Raw genomic sequence first — 16,964 nt, 5'->3', positions numbered from 1 at the left:
TCCTCCTCTGTGGCTGCTCTCAGGGAGGAACCCTCTAGAACTGCCCGGTCTAGTTCACTGAAGCGTCACTGCGACCCTGTGTTTATTTAACTAGGGTTTATTAAGCACCTACCACAGCACAGGCAGGGTTATTATTTCTCTGCCCAGTTGAAGAAGCACAGACTCGGGTGGAGGCGGGGTGGGGGAGTCGGGATGCGGATGGGGGTTCACACAGCAGAAGTGGCAAAGCTGGGATTCTCGTTCGGTTCTCTGGGTCCCTGATTCACCCTCGTCCCCAGCCTCTGGCCTCAGGCTCCCTTCACCTCCCACAATGCCATGTTCAGCTGGATCCCCTTGTGCCCCAGGGCCCTAGGCCTACACCTTTGTTCTCCAAAGCCTTCCCCTGCTGCACTGCCAGGTGTCGGCCCTGCCTCCTCTGAGCCCTGTGGCCCTCACTATCTGTCTGCACCCCCAAACTTCTTTTCCATTTTATGAAAAAAGTGTGCTAGTTGAACCCCCGTGTTTGGGATGGTGAGACCTGGTATTCAGTCTCAGCTCTGTCACCTCCGAATACGTCCTCTTTGGACCTCAGTTTCCTCATCTGCAAAATGAGATGATGAAAATGGTATCCACCTCCCCAGGCCATTGTTGAGGCGAACATGATAACAATTCCGTAAGAGACACGTTGGCCGGGGGTTCGACAGGCAGGCAAAATGCACAGAAGATGACGAAGATGATGGTCACATAAGCACACTGGACTGGGAGTCAGGAAACCCAGCTTCCGGGCCTGGTTCCTCCACTCACCGCTCCAGCCAGGTGCTCCTTCTCTCCATCTGCAAAATGGGGGGCCATCACTGCTCCCCGGTGGGAGAGTTGGGAAGATGTAATGAAACTAGGTGCCCAGCACAGAGTCTGAAATAAGGCGGCTGATCCAGAGGGTGTGCCTGAGTCCCATCAGCAACCACCCATCCCTGTGCCCCTCAAGTCTGAAAGGAGAGGCTGACGCTCCTACCACAGGGAGCGGGCACAGGGGGTGGCTGAAGGGCTAACTCCATGCCCCCAGGAGGGATCCCCAGGGAAGTGGGAGGAATTCACACCATTGTTCCATTTCCCAGCTCTGGAGGAGCACAGAACCTGCCCCCTACTCCAGCTCCGAGAGAGGCCGCTCAGGCCTGACCCCCTGGTTTGGGTGGGGGCCCTTTCAGCTCTAACATCCAGGTTTTGCTGGGGAAGGAAAAGGGCTCAAGGACCAGGCAGCTGAGCTGTGCTCCTCAAAGAGTAAAAGGAAGCTAAGGATGGATCTAGCCACGGGGGAAATTGTGGCAAGGTGTCGCCTCCTGCCCACGGCCCTCTGCAGGCCCCCGACCTGCTTGGACTCTGAGAGGTCTGATTCCAGCCTCTTCATGAACGTTGAGAGCCCATATCTTTCCCTTCCCAGTGCAGTGCAGCGGCTTCCTCTATGGAGACTGTACCACTTCCCACCTGTGCGACCGTGGGCAAGCTACTTAACCTCTCTGGTCTCTGCACTCCTCATCTTTAAGTAGGACTAATAATAGTCCTTACCTCATAAGGTTGTAATGAGGACTAAAGGGGACCGTGCCCATCTTGGGCCCAGCACAGAGTAAGCGACCGATAAGCGATCCAAGGCTAAACCATCCTTTCCTTGATCTCCTCCTCTGAACCTGAGAAGCAGTGCCCAGAGCCCACCCCGCACCCATCATGTGACCAGTCTGTTCCAACCCCGGCACTAGGGAGCAAATGAGTAAGAGCAGCGGCATCAGAGTCTCACACAGCTGGGCTGGAAGCAGGTTCGGTCCTGCCAAGCTCTAGCAGGTTCCTGGACCTCTCTGAACCTCAGTGTCTTCCTCTGGGAAGGAACACAGTGATGCCTACCTTGCAGGGTGGTCGTGAGGGCCAGACGCAGGTTGTCAATTGTCATAAAGGTGTAGGCCACACAGTGGGTGCTCAATGCTGTTCCTCCCCCACACCTTCTTCCATACCCTGAAATTCCACGGCACACCCAGCCCCTCCCCCACGGGGCAATGGGTGTGACGTTGCAAAATCTATACCAAGCATTTAGCACGCACTTCCTCTGTGCCCGCACTGATCTGAGTGCTTTATGTAGATCAATTCCTGCCATCCTCACCATGACCTCAGAGGAAGTTACCATTATCATGGCTACTTTAGAAGTCAGAAAACCAAGACACAGAGAAGTTCAGCAACTTGCCCAAGGTCACACAGCTCTAAGTAGTAGCGACAGGATGCAGACTTGGGCAGTTGATACCAGAGCACATTTATTAGAAACTACTCTCCTGCCTAGAAGATACCCTGAAACATCACACGTTTCTTCCACTTAGTAAACATTTATCGAGTCCCACTGTGTGCCAGATTCTGTCAAGTCAGTCTTACTGGGAAAGGAGAAACTGAGTTACAGGGCAAGTTGCAACCAGGACCTGGGTCCCTGATTTCAGGTCCAGCCAGAGCCTAGACACACAGGTGACTGTGGGCTCCAAAGGGGTTCTAAGCAGTGTGGGGTGAATGGGCTCATCCCTCCAGCTCTGCACCCCATCTTTTCCTCCTAGCCGTTCAGCTTGCAGGTGAACAGGCTTAGAAAGCAAGTTCCCCAGAATGCCCAGACAGGCCTCCTGGTCATGGCCCAGTGGCAGGAGCTGGTAGCTGGAGGACCCAAGGCCCACTGCTCCAATCTGCAGGTGTGCCCTTTGCCAAATCACTGACTCCTGGCCCCGACCCTGAGAGAACTCCTCACCCCCACCGGAGCCCCTTCTATTAACCAAAGAGGACGCCCCAAACACCTGCACCCCTCTTCCCTACTGGATTTGGAAGACACACAGGTGACTGTGGGCTCCAAAGGGGTTCTAAGCAGTGTGGGGTGAATAGGCTCATCCCTCCAGCTCTGCACCCCATCTTTTCCTCATGGCCGTTCAGCTTGCAGGTGAACAGGCTTAGAAAGCAAGTTCCCCAGAATGCCCAGACAGGCCTCCTGGTCATGGCCCAGTGGCAGGAGCTGGTAGCTGGAGGACCCAAGGCCCACTGCTCCAATCTGCAGGTGTGCCTTTGCCAAATCACTGACTCCTGGCCCCGACCCTGAGAGAACTCCTCACCCCCACCGGAGCCCCTTCTATTAACCAAAGAGGACGCTCCAAACACCTGCACCCCTCTTCCCTACTGGGATTTGAAGGCGAGAGTGGGGCCAGAAAGCTGCTCTTTTCCAGAACAATCTCAGTCTCTCCCTGGCGGCAAGATTAAATCCCCTCGGGATCTGCTCTGCTGCACACTCGTCCTCCAAAGTTGCTCCTTCAATTACTATGCATTGCACAGGCCGTGGACCCTCCTCACTTATGCGTCAGCTGGGGAGAGATGCTGACCACGTGAAAGCACATACCCAGGCGGGCGGGTGGCAACCACGGTGAGCTGCCTGAGGGAAAAGTCTGGTGAGATGGGAGGGAGAAGATGAGGGGTTCTGGTTGGGCGGGGACCCCAAAGGCCTCTCTGAGAAAGTGACATTTAAACTGGGACCTGAGTAATAAGTGGGAGTCAAGTCGGTCAGGAGAATTGTGTGTCTGCGTGACGGGTGGGGTGTAGAACATTCCAGAAAGAGTTTGGTGTGTCCAGAGTCTGCAGCAAAGCCAAGGGAAGCGACGTGAGCGAGAGGGGGAGTCGCCCGGGATGAGGCCCCAGAGGCCGGGGTAGGAAGGGCTGTGGGATCCTCACGGCTGTAGGAAATACGCAAGCAGGCGGTAGGATTTCACCTGGTTTGGTCTTTTAAATTTTCATGTGAAATCTTCAAGACAAATAGGAATACGGAGTAATACAATAATAAACCCCTGTGTACCCGTCACCAGGCTTAAGAAAGAAAACATCCTCAACATGGTCCCAGTGGCCCCCCTGCCCTCGTCCAGCCTCGGAGGCCTCCACGGTCCCAGCATGGTACACGCACTGGGGTGAGGCCTGTCTGATGCAGTCAAGCAGGAGGCTGGCGAGGGGACTCTTGTTGATGCCCCAGCAGGCAATGATGGCGACTTGGAGCTGCCAGGTGGCAGTGGAGCTTGAGAGAAGTAAACAGATTTAGGTGGGATACTGCAAGAGGACCAGGTTTAAGGAGAGACACTTTCTAGTGTGTGGTGGCTTTGGAATGTCCAGATGGAGATGTCAGACCCTGATGTTTGGGTGGAGTTAGACCCGTTAGATCTTTTTAAATTTTTTAAATTTTATCAAATTTATCAGGGCGACATCGGTAAATAACATTATCTAGGTTTCAAGTGTACAATTCAATAATACATCATACCTATAGTGCATTGTGTGTGCACTCCCGTTAGATCTTAAACACCTGGATGATACTTTAAGCCAGGAGAGTGGATGAGATCACCTGGGGCATGAATGGGGGGTGAGAAGGGAAGAGGGCCTCAGAGCCAGCCCCGAGCACCTCCTACACATGGAGGAGAACTTGGCCCAGCAGGAAGCTGAGCAGCAGAGGGAGGAGCCGGGACAGCAGCCCCAACGCCAAGGAAGAGAGAGTTTTAGCAGAGCTGCCTCTCTGGTCCTGCCCAGCCCAGAACACCCTAGGCCAGCAGCCCTACCTCCCTTCGAGGCTTAGATGCCCCCCTCCCCACCACCAGAAAGGGCAGAGACGCCCCATGGGCAGAGAAGAAGGAGAGGTGCTGGGGCCGGGTGATAGCCGTGGTGGACCAGGAGCCAGAGCAGAGGTGACCTTCACATAGCCCACGACTGTCTTCTCCACTCCAGCACTCCAGTTGTGGGGAGGGGAGTGAAGATCACTGTCTCCGCCCACATCGCCTTGGCCTTGGCCTCTCAGCAAAAAAGACTCCAGGAACTGAGGTTGCTGGTACAGGGAGAGGGGCTCTCAGAGCTCTGGCGACTCCAGATGGAGTCCGGAGGGAGATGCCACTCACTCTCACTCCCACAGGGTTCCCCAGATTTACTGCTGGGCCCATAGTCTGCACCTAAGTAGAGGTGTAGGGAGGGGATGGAGTGGGGAAAAGGAGTCAGAGACAAGTGCCAGGCTCGCTCCCTCCCTTACTTTGGATGGCTCTGGGTGGCTTTGGAGAGCCATGGAATTGCCTGTGACACGTGTGTATGCTCCTGGGACCTTGGCCTGCTGATTGTCACACCCACCGGGAGCCAAGCGCCTTGTTTGCCCAGCCCAGCTTAGAAGCAGCCCGATGCCCGTCCCCAACTAGCTCGCCACGCAGCCGGCAAAAAGGAGGCTGCAGCCCTGTAAGGAGCGATGTGGGTCTTTGAGGCGTGTTTTTAAGCGAAAAAAGGCAACAGTGATGAACACCGAGTATAGTAGCTACTGTTTGTGTAAAAAGGGAGAAAGAAATTTATAGATACACATATTTGCTTGTCTGTGCTTGTCTACGGATGGAGACCCAGGAAGCTGGTGACACTGGCTGTCTTCGGGGAGGGGAAGCAGGTGGCTGGGGATAGGGTGGGAGGAAGAATTTTCACTGTATTCTCGTTGTATCTTTTTAATTTTAGAAACATATGAATGTATTACCTACAGAAAAAAAAAGACACAGAGAAAGTTTTAAAATTAGTGTGTACATATGTGTATTTTTCTGAGAAGGACCATAGCACTCATAAGGTCCTCGAAAGGGACTGTGATCCCCGAAAGCTTGAAAACACTTCACTTAGGCGCTGTGCGGCCGTGGGAGTCGCATTCGTAAAATGTGGAGGAATGACACTCACTTCACAGGCATGTGGCGACGGACAGTGACGTGGAAGGGTGAGGGTTTATAAAACGCCAAGTGCAGGAGCCCTTCTTGAAGGGAATGACTTAATGTCACTGCCCATGCTCCCCACAGCCCCCTCCAGGGCCCCTCGGAGCCCATCGTCCTCCCAGCAGCTCTGAGGAAGGCCCTGGGTGGCCCTTGTCTTCCTCTGTGCGTCCTCCAGGCCTGAGGGGCCCTCTCCGGTTGCCCTGAGCCTCCAGGTTCCAAGTGCACACGCTGCGTGGGGCCCAGGCTCACCTGGGCTGAAAATACCACCTGACCCCTGTCGCCCTCCTAAGCAGCTACAAGCAGATTCAGCTCCTGCTCCTGGTGTCTGCTGGATGCCTAGGAGGCATCGCCAACTCAGCGTCACCGAGACTGACCACTCGCCCTCCCCTGCCTTCTCCATCTCACACAGTAACCTCCCAGGGGGCCTAGACACCTGGATGTCCTCCTTCAACCCTCCCAAAAGCCAGCTGTCATAATGGTGGTATTAATAACCAACATTTAGTGTTTGCTGTGGGCCAAGTCCTGGCCACTCCTTTGATCCTCAGACACCTTGGAGGTGGGTGCTGTTATTTTCACCCCCGCAGGGGGTTCAAGAACTTCCCCAGGCAAGTGCATTCCCAAGACTGGGACCTGGCCCCTGGCCCGACCCCCAATGCATCCAGCCTGCAGAGTGCTCCCTGCTCTGAGCTACCTGGCTTCTGGACAACTCCACAGCCTCCTCCCTGCACCCCTCTGCCTCCTCTCCCTCTGCAGTCCCACCGCCACTGGCTGAGGACTCACGTCCCTCCCAGGCTTGGAGTTCTCAAGGCTTTCCTGCCCTCTCTGACCTCAACTCCTCCACTCCCCAACCCACCCCCTGCCACCCGGGCCTGTCTCCTTGTCCCTTGAACACACCAAGGTTGTTCCCATCTCTGGCTCTTTACACTGGCTGTCCCTTCTGGTTGAAATCCTCCAAGACTCTACTGCTCACACCTTCCTACCATTCTGGTTTGATTCAAAGGCTGCCTCCTCCAAGAGGCCCCCCAGGCACTCTCCCTGTGTGTCCTGATTGCCTCACGGCATTTACCCGATTAAAACTGATTTCCTTTGCAGTCTCCTTACATGTGGAGACCTTGAATCTCTGCCTCACCCCTGAACCCTAGATGCTTAATAAACATCTGATGACTGACAAAGAAACAAGATAATTTTGGCCCGTCATAATTCCCATAAAAGACCTAAGCAGGGTGATGTGACAGGACGTGACCAAGGAGGAGCTATTTTTGTCACCGTAGTCAGGGAGAACCTCTCAACAAAGGTGGCCTCTGAGTGGAGACCGGAAGGAGACCTTCTGTGACACTGGTTGGGGGCAGAACATCTAAGGCCTCAGGCTTCTGCCTGACCCTGCCACAGAGCACTGGCCTCTCTGAAGGTGTCCCTCAGGTGTCCTCCCAGGGTGGTGAGCAGGGCATCCTGGCTTCACGCCCAGGCTCCTAGGCCCAAAAGAGAAGCTCCAAGGACTGGCTGGGGGGATGTGCAGGGCCTAGCAGGAAAAGATGCGGCCGACAGGCCTTAGGAGGGCCAGACACAGCGCTGGGAACATTCCCACCCCAACACTCCAGCTCATCCACAGCCATGAGTGACTGTTGCTATTGGAATGCCTACTACGCATTTCTGACCATCTGCCCAGCTGGCTCCTAAGGCCAGAGACTCTCAGACTCTATTCATTCATTCGTTCATTCATTCATCACCCTAAACATATGCTGAGCTGCGGCAGCATCTGCCCTCCTGCCTGGTGTGTCTCCAACACAGCACGGTGCCCTGCTTCCATGGGTGCTCTAGAAATCATTATGGAATGCGTGAACATTTATTGAACACCTACTATGTGCCGGGGGAAGACAAGTAAGATATGGCCCTGTTTTGATGAGCCCTGAGTCTAAGCATCTGAGGACAAGAGACGAAGGGTCTGCACAGCCAGAGGGCTTAGAGAGAAGTCCCCAGAAAGGCGGGGACGAGCAGGGAGCGCAAAGACAGAGCGGGGCTGGGCTGGGCAGAGAGGGGACCTGGGCCCAGGGGTGGGGTGGTTGACCCTGAGGCTTGGGGCCTGGAGCTAAGTGGGCTGCTGAACAAGGGGAAGGGAGGTCTAAGGACAGAATCGTGACATCCTGGAATTCTCAGCACTTTCGGTTTTAGAAACCGTGAATCCTGGAAAAAGGGAATCTACACACCTGAGCCTCTCAGTGACACCCCCGGGATTTCCATATGGGGTAGTAGCTTTCAGACTTTTTGATCAAGACCCAGAGTAAAAACAAACATTGCCTACTGCTACTCATTATATAATATATAGTTTAAAAACCGAAAAGAAAGCATCACAAAACAATACTTACCCTCATTACATGTAAAGTGCTTGCCATTTCCTTTGTTCTTTTGTTTTTGAAAAATAAGTTGTGAAATCACTAAATCAATTTCACAAACACTGATGGCTCAGGACCTGAATGCAATTTGAAAACTGACGTGTGGGGTGCTCAGGAGCTGTGAGCAGGTTGAAATGGGGACCTCGTCTTTTCTGGAAGCTGTGACTGACCACGCTTGGACCATAGGCTTCTGGGATGCACGACCACCGGGGAGTTGTTAGAGGCCGTGGAATACTTGGAACAGGCTGTTAGACCCTTAGGGTCACAGGACTGCTGTGCTGTGGCCCAAACAATAGGGACTCTGGGTTCTGGGTCCAATCCCTTCCCCTGGCCCTGTGTTAAAACCCCCTGCTGCTCCCTAACAGTTGCTACTCAGTAGCTGCTTACACACCTCCCGGGACAGGGAGGTCACCCCGCTTCCTCAGGCAGCCTGCTAGAGTGTAGGGAGTGAGGCTCCGCCATGCTTTCGGTGCAGCTGGCAACTATACCTCCCTGCAAGGCTACCTGTCCATTCCTCTCTCTGTCTCTTGGCCTGTTGTCTCAGGGGCCAGGACCAGCTCCAACATGAAGCCGTGGCCTGCTCTGTACCCCATCCGGTTCCCTCTCTTTCCTGTTGCCTGGCTCCTGCCCATGTCTGGGTTGCAGCCCTGGAGCCCGGCCAGAGAGAGGCTCTTTCCAAGGTCAGGTGGCCTCAGGATCTGCAGCTGCACGGCCTGGCACTGGCATTCAGCCAGCCTTACCCCCACCCGAGCAGGTCAGGAGGTCTGCAAGGTTACAAGGGCCAGGCTCAGCACACAGATCGGGTGCTGACATCCAAGAGAGCCAGGGAAGCGGGATCTGAAGGTGATGGCTGGTGAGTGTGGGGGCTGGAGGCCTGGGAATCTGCCAGGAGTTGCCACTCAGTGGTTGGACCACACGGCAGCTCATGTCAACGACAGGCCATGCTACACTCACAGGCTCGTGAGACCTTCCCAGCAAACCCCAGCAGATGTAGGGGCACAAGCCCATTCTTACAGGTCAGGGGAAGGAGGCCCAGAGAGATAAAAAGGCTGCCGAAGGCCATACAGCCACTCAGGGGTAGAGCTGGAACTGAACCCAAATCTTTTGTTCCCCGTCTACAGGCCTCAACTGGGACTCCTGAGGGCGGAGGAAATGAACCTTGGGGAGCCAGGGGGAGACAGAGGGAAGGGGCCACCCCTCCTAGGAGGAACAGGCTGGGTCCCTCAGGCCCCAGAGTGCAGAGCTAAGGCCAAAGTGGGATACAAGTATCAACTAGCAGAACCTTCTAGAGACAAGTGGGCTGCCCCAGGGGATGGTGAGATTCCCATCAAGAGGGGTTAAGAGAGCTCTGATGTCCATGTGTCGGAGCAACACAGCCCCTCTGTATCCCATGTCACTCACAGCCAGGGCCCCTCTAGCTCTGTGCCTGCCACCACCCCCTTCCCATGGCTTCATGAAGTTCCTGAATCACTGACTCCCATTCCATCTGTCCCCAGGCGAGTGGCATCTTAATTCTCACAGGGTAGAGGGGACCTGGACTTCTCAGGCATACAGTAGGAGAGGAGAGGCTCCTGCAGGGGGTTCGGGTGGGGGTTGGGAGATGAGCTGCAGGGTGGGCTGCGGGGGAGACCTCGCTGAGTAGTCCCAGAGGTTACACTGTGAAACTTGGTGCCAACTCTGCCAACAAGTCAAGGTTGGCAAAGTCCCTTCCCCAGGCTTCAATCTCCCCTTCAGTAAAGTGGGCTCAGCCCCTCACAGTGTATGTGCCCCCTCCTCCCTGGCCTGGCAGAGGTCTCCTCCCATTCTAGAAACCCAGGTGGAGGTCCCAGAACAGATGGGGCAACACAAGGAAAAAGCCAGGCACATCTCCCATTACCAGAGGTTGTCCCTGTTTCACAGAGGAGCAAAGAGAGGTTCCCACGGGGACAGTGACCTGGTCAAGGTCGTTTGGGATGAGCAAGTGGCTGAGCCGGGATTCGATCCCAGGCCTGTGGGACTCGGGCAGCATCCCTCAGTCAGCTGTGACAAGGGGCTGCTGCCCCTGCCCCTTGCTCCAGTCTCGGGATTCGCTCAGGAGAAGGGGTCGATGAGATCCAGCACTTCCCTTCCTGTCCCAAACCCCATAGTTACAGGGAGTGTAGGAGAGGGAGAGAGAGAGAGAGAGAGAGCGAGAGAGAGAGAGAGAGAGAGCGAGAGAGAGAGAGAGAGAGAGCGAGAGAGAGAGAGAGAGAGAGCGAGAGAGAGAGAGAGAGAGAGCGAGAGAGAGAGAGAGAGAGAGCGAGAGAGAGAGAGAGAGAGAGCGAGAGAGAGAGAGAGAGAGAGCGAGAGAGAGAGAGAGAGAGAGCGAGAGAGAGAGAGAGAGAGAGCGAGAGAGAGAGAGAGAGAGAGCGAGAGAGAGAGAGAGAGAGAGCGAGAGAGAGAGAGAGAGAGAGCGAGAGAGAGAGAGAGAGAGAGAAAGAGAGAGAGAGAGACAGTCAGCAGCCCTGGTGGTGGGAGGCAGAGAGAGAGAGAGAGAGAGAGAGAGAGAGAGACAGCCGGCAGCCCTGGTGGTGAGAGGCAGAAGAGTCAGGAGGAGCCCTGGGTTCCAGTCCAGCCCCAGCTCTGCCATCATTGCCATGTGACAAATCACTGTGGTCTCTGGGCTCAGTTGCTCCATCTCCCACCAGAGTGCTGGAGAAAAAGTAGACACAGGAACAGACCCAGGCCTCTGGGTAAAGCTGGGGAGGATTTTCTTCATTGTCCCAGGCCCAGGGGGTGCCTCTGACCAATTGCACTCCCAATGCCCTGCCCTGTCTCCCCTCTGCCTTTCTGGAGGCCCCTCACTGGGCCCACCTGAGCAGTCCTAGACCAAAACTCCCAGCTGATAGTCACCGTGACAACGCCTTCTCCCTACACAGCTCCGGCTGGGGTCTGGAACACCGAAGCCCACCTTTCTCAGTCGCCCCCTTCTCGACCTGTCAATGCCCCTCACGGGCATCTCACCTTCCCCTGCCCACTGAGGATGTTCCAGCTGCTGACACCAGGGCTGGAAAATGACTGGCCAGGTAGCCACAGGGAAGAGGGGTAAACTTGCAGGGAGAGAAAGGGGTGTCTCCCTCCTCCAGGAGGCCAAATAGAGGGTCCCGCAATGGCTGGAACTAGGTGGACGACCCCTTGCTTTTTGCTGAGCCTCGGTGTTTTCATCTGAAAAGTGGGAGCGATGGTCCTCACATGGTGGCAGAGAGGATTCAGTGAAATCACGAATATAAAGCTCAACTCAGAGCCTGGCACCAGGGGCTCGTCCCCGCTCTACAGCAGGACCCTTGAGAAAACCTCTGTCATCCCAGCCACCAAGCAATAACATCATCTATCTGAGCAGCTCATGTGTGTGAGAGAGTGTGTGAGTGTGCCGGTGTGAGTGTGTATGCACATGGTTGTGTGTGTGTGCTGGGAGGTGAGAAGTGGGGATGCGCGGGGAGGAGACAGGAGCACACCCCAGCTTTCCTCCCTCCCACTGGCGGGGCCCGTGCGTCCGGAAAACAATAGTGGTCTGAGAATCAGGCGAAACCCATCAGTTTCCATCTAGTCCCAGCCACTTTCTACTTGTGTCCAGCCAGCCACTCCCCTGGCTGGACCTCAGTTTCCTCTTCTGTAAGTGGAGGGAATCGCCAAGGCCCCAAGTCTTCAGGTTTGCCACAGGGACCAGAGAGCAGGCCGCAAGGGCAGAACTGACCCAGGCGTTTGGGGCTGGGGGGGTCAAAAGCCAGAGCGAGCTGGAGCGGGAGCCCACCCTGCTCCCTGACGCTGCACCCCACCCACCCCCCTGGGAGCCCGGGTGCGCGCCTGCCTGCGGGAGCGCGCGTGTGTGACTCAAGGTCTATTCATAGCTGAGCTCCAGCTGCAGCGTCACAGGCAGAGGGGCCTCAGCCCATATTATTATTTCAATTACCATCTGAATTAAAAGTTTGAGCAGTGATCAGCCCACGTAGCGAGGAGAAGAGGGAGCAGGAGAAAAATAAAGATGAAAAGGAGAAGAAGGGCTGGGCCTGGAGATCCCCCCACACCCCAAGGAGGGCTGAGTCGCTGAGGAGGCTTAAAGGTTACGCCAGCCTCCAGGGTTCCTGCCTGTCCCTTGCCCAAGGGCCCAGGGTCCTCGTGCGGATGGGAGGAGCACTTTTGGATGACGACCCAACGGCAGCTACTTTGTAGAAATAGCTCATGAAATCCAGATTCCTGGTCACACGATGGGCATGCGTACGCCAAGCTCAGAGGGGGTGAGACACTGACCTGAGGTCACACAAGAACCACACCGGAGGCTGCTGGCTCCAGAACCCTCTCTTGTCGGACCCACAGTTTCCCCTGACCTCTCAGGCTGTATGACACCGACATTTGCGGGTGGCGCTGGGGCAGGGCCAGGGAGGACGGGGCAGATGTGGAGCAGCTGACCCTGCAGTTGGTCTCCCTGTTCTCGAGGCGGACTCCCCTACCCACCGTCCCAGCCTGGAGTCGGCAGTCTCTCAGCTGGCTGCCAAACCACCCAGCAGTCTGCACCCCCAACCCTGGACCTCATGCCACCATTGCTCCAGAGCCCCTCCTCAACTGGTGTAGGGGACAGAGTCCTGGCCCAAATCTAACTCTCTGGGTACCTTTGGGCAGGTCATTCTCTGTCTCTGAGCCTCAGTCTTACCATTTGTAGAATGAGTTTTGCCCTCGGGTGCGTGACTATATCTATGCCTTCGGAATTGAGCCCCCCAGAGGGTCCTTGAGGGGGTGTCATGCTGTGAGGGCAACAGACTGTCAACCCATGGCCCATGGGAGGGACGTTTTCCACTCTTCTCAAAGAAGTCTCCAGAACAGTCCCTGAGAATCAGACTGGCCTGGACTAAAATCCAGGCTCCTCCACGTCCCTGCTGTGTGACCTTGGGCAAATCACATAGACTCTCTGAGCCGCGGCTCCCCCATCTGTAACACTGGCACATCAATTCGACATTGTGGGATTGCTGGGAGGATTAAATGAGAAGGGATTTGCAAAAGCTCCCAGCTCAAAGCCTGGTGACAACGTGAGCTTCCTTGCTGGGAAACAGGTAAGTGATGGGAGCTGCTTCCCAGCTCCTCCTGGGGGATATCAAAGACTCCTGGGATTTTGGAGGTGGGATGTCATTCAACCTCATCCAGGAAGCAGGAGTCACCGGGTCAGGATCTCTGGCAGATACTCATCTGGCTCTGCTTGAATAGCTCTGGGAGGGGGACTGAGGAGCTCACTTTTTCACGAAGCATCCACAGATGCTCCCCATCTTTCTCCACCTCCGGGGATCTTCTAGAGGGGCCAAAATCTTCCAGCTTAACCCCAGCTCCAGCCTGCTCCTGCCTGGGACTGCCTGAAACTGGCTTCTAAATGAGGCTAAAAGGGAGATTCTCAAATAGACCAAATTAATGTCCCTAGATGGTGGGGATGGGGCCAGGGAGCAGGAAGGGAGGCGGGAGGGGGCCAAGGTGAGGACTGGGAGCTCAAAGCTCCTGGGTCCTCTCCAGGCTTGCCATCTTGTTCCATGGGGGCAGGGTGTTCCTCTGCCTGTCTGTCTACTTCCAGGCAGGGAGAAGAGCCAGGAGCCCTGGGTTCAGGCCGTTCTCCTTCCTTCGCCCCCAAAATATCACTGTGACCTTGGCAGTAGGACGGGGTCCACTTCCATCTCTGAGCCTTGAATTTCTACTTTTGTAAGATGAGGGCACCAAACGAGTGATTTAAGCTCTGAGCCCTCTGTTTGAATTGAGACCCATTGTCCTACTGCCCTCCCCCGGCTACTGGCCTGGTGGGCCCGCCCCCACCTCCAGCCCACTATGCCAAGGGGCCCCTGTCTGTGGTTGCAGGGCCAGAGACCCTTTCTCTTCTCCTGTCCCCCTATCTCACACTTAGTACCTTTTAAGTTCCATCATCCCCATTTCACAGGTGAGGAGGTGGAGGCATGAGGAGATAAAATCACTTGCTCAAGGTCACAGAAAGCCATTTAAAATTCTAGACTCCTCCTCTATGCCCAGGAGAGCAGCAGGACTCAAGGGCATCTTTTTTGTCAGGAGAGTCACCAAGAGCTTGAGTGGCCAACTGTTTTCTATACAGATGTCGACTCCGCACGGGGTAGAGGTGAGAGGCTGCCCAAGGTCACACAGAAGGCGAAGCAATGACAGACTGGGGTCCTGAAGGCAGGCTACCTGCCTCCCGGGCCTCATCTAGCCAGGGGGACAGCAACATGGCCTGACCTCCTGCCCCAGGCCCCGGAATCTTCCCAAGATTGGAGCCCTTGTCCTGCCTCCGGGCCCCTGCTAGGCCACTCCCAGAAGTCCCTAACACCTGGGTCTGAGGCCAAATGAGTGAGCAGGAAGACAGGAAAGAAAGTTGAGGGTTGGCCGCTTGTCCCTTGGCCCTCTGTCCCTCCCTCTCCTCTCCGCGTGCAGGGGGAGCTGCGGTGATGTAATGCACTCGGCTTTGGTCCTAGTGCCAATCTCAGAAGAGAGACGACAGATTGCGTGAGCCAAATTTGGCATCCTAGGGGGAGAGGCATGAAAAGTGGAGATGTGGAGGAGAGGAGCAAGGAGCCTGGGGAGGTGCAGAGAAGCCCCCCTGGCCAGCAGACCCCAGAGGCACCTGCCCTCCTTCCACTCTGGTCCCCACCTCCTCCCCGGACCACCTGGCTTTGCAGCCTCCCCTCCTCGCTCAGAGAGGCCGGCCAGCTCTGGCGCTGTCAGTCCTGCACCCCCCCCAACCCCCACAACACACCGTTCCAGCTCCATTTCCCATCGCCGCTAGTCTCCTGGTTACCATGTTGCTGGTTGTCATGTCGCTTACATGTCCTCGTGACTCAGTGGTCCCCGCAGAGGGGCCCCCTCCTCCTCACTTCCCCCTCAGCTCTCACCCCCGCCTCCCCCAGATCCACATTAAGAACCGACCCGCCCTGTAAGCCTACACTGTTCCTCCTCCCCTTCCCTCTTCCCCTAAGCTAAGAAATCTTTTCACAACATCTCCTAGAGCCACTTCATTCCCTGTTCCATAAATGTCTGTTAAAATCCTACTACGCTCCCGGCTCGTGCAAGCAGCTTTCAGAGACCAGGCATAGTCTGCGAATCACTCAGCAACCCAGTGAAGTCGCTACCATCATCCCCATTCTCCAGTTGAAGAAACTGAGGCTTGGAGAGGTCAAGCCAGCTACCCAAGGTCACCCAGCAGAAACGCAAGGCCAGCTCTGTCTGTTCCCAGTCACCGCGAAGGCTTTTTCTGGATGAAGAGCTCCCTTTTCAAGAGTAACCCAAGGGTTCCTGAGGCATAGTGCGGAGCCCCGGATCTCCTCCTCTAATGCCTGGACACTCCTCTTTTTGGTCTCCCCTCCCCATTATCTGCGCATTGTCCCGAAGGTAAAAGAGTCCTCACCCCACCTGCCCAGCACTTTCCCCAGACTGTGAACAGCCCTCAGCTCACTTGAGCCTGGAAGGGGGGTGCTTGGAGGTCAGTGGGGCAGGAAGGGGTGTCCTCATTCCACAGTTATGGAAATTGAGGGTCAGGGAGCGAGTGACTCGTCTAGGGTGCTCATTCCTCAGCCAGCTAAGCTGATTTCTAGAAGCCTGAATGGAGCATATATGAGGCCCACTGCCCGGCGTGGAAAACCCTAGAAACAGCCTCTTCTCCCCGTGGAGAACAGTCGAACGTTCTGGGCTCAGCCCTCCAGCTCAACGGTGGCGGCCTTTGCTCCTGCCAGGTTGCCCTCCAGCCCTCACCCCCACGGCCTTCTTCCGCCCTTTGCTCCCCTCATCGCAGGCCAAGCCAGGGCCACAGTGTGGCTCTCGGGGCCCCCAAAGACCTGGCAACAGCCCCCAAAAGTCTCGAAGCTCTGGAGGTCATGGGACTGGATGTGGGGGAGAAGCAGAATAGACATCTTACACACACATGCACACACGCGCACGCACACAGGGTCCGGCTTCTCTCTGGGCCTTGCTGGATGGCCATTGGCTTCCCTCAGCTCCCTGTCCCCTCAACCTGCTGCTTGAATTCCTACAGCTCCTGAGGCCCTCACCGGCCAGCCTGGCCAGGCTGGCCTGTCTCTAGTCCCTCCACCACACTCCTACCTGCCACCTCCTCGCGTCCTCCCCCGCCCGGTCCTGGAATCCGAGCACTGGGGCAGGTCTGAGGTGGATGCTGGTGGGGGGACTCTCAGCATGTTGCAGGGGAAGTTTCCCTGCTTGGGGTGCATCCAGACCTCTCTTTCTTTGGGGGTCCTCTCTCCGGGGAGGGAAAAGCAGTCTGTGCCTCTCCCTACAGCCTGTCTCCCTGTGAGATGTGAAATGCCTCATTTACTGGGCCCCTGTCCCCTCGCCCTGGGGTTGCCTGGCCCAAAGTAGGTGCTCAAGACATGAGAAGTGGGATTTTGCTCTCGGTCAGATAGCAGGGCCATTTGCAAACGGGCTGCAGTTGGAGAGGTGGAAAAGAGAGCCCTCCCTTTTTGCCACAAGTCACCTGCCTTGAAGCTCCCCTGACAACTGGGGGTGGGTGGAGGCAGGGAAAGGTCGCGGCCAGGGCAGGAGGTTAAGGCTAGTTCCACCCACCACTCCCGGCTCCTGGCATCACCCTAGACCTCTCTGCTCCTGACTGACGGGCACAGACAGAGCTCATCAGCTCCTGGGAAGTCGCGGGAACCGGGTCAGGGATAAGTGCTAAGCGGGAAGGGCCAAAGTGGCCGGCCCAGGACACACAGACACGCAGGAGGCCGGACACACACACGGACAGCGCCGGCGGCGGGCGCGGGCCCAGCTTACCGCGGGGCAGAGGTCCGACGAGTGTCCGGGAGGCGGTGAGCAGGCGCTACATCCC

The 16,964-nt window shown here is 56.2% G+C and overlaps 1 protein-coding gene across 1 annotated transcript in view; it reads right to left on the bottom strand.

Annotated features, from left to right (window-relative positions):
- Window positions 1-16,964, bottom strand: part of KCNJ4 (potassium voltage-gated channel subfamily J member 4) — a 22,807-nt gene extending 5,843 nt beyond the window's left edge. The window contains exon 1 of the mRNA XM_006914735.1: window positions 16,910-16,964. The gene's annotated coding sequence lies outside the window, so the exon portion shown is untranslated. The remainder of the gene's footprint in view (window positions 1-16,909) is intronic.

The sequence above is a fragment of the Pteropus alecto genome, unplaced genomic scaffold, assembly GCF_000325575.1.
Source record: "Pteropus alecto unplaced genomic scaffold, ASM32557v1 scaffold6, whole genome shotgun sequence".
In the NCBI taxonomy this organism is placed as follows: Eukaryota; Metazoa; Chordata; class Mammalia; order Chiroptera; family Pteropodidae; genus Pteropus; species Pteropus alecto.
Note: the sequence above shows the minus strand (reverse complement) of the source record. Positions and strands in the feature narration are given on the sequence as shown.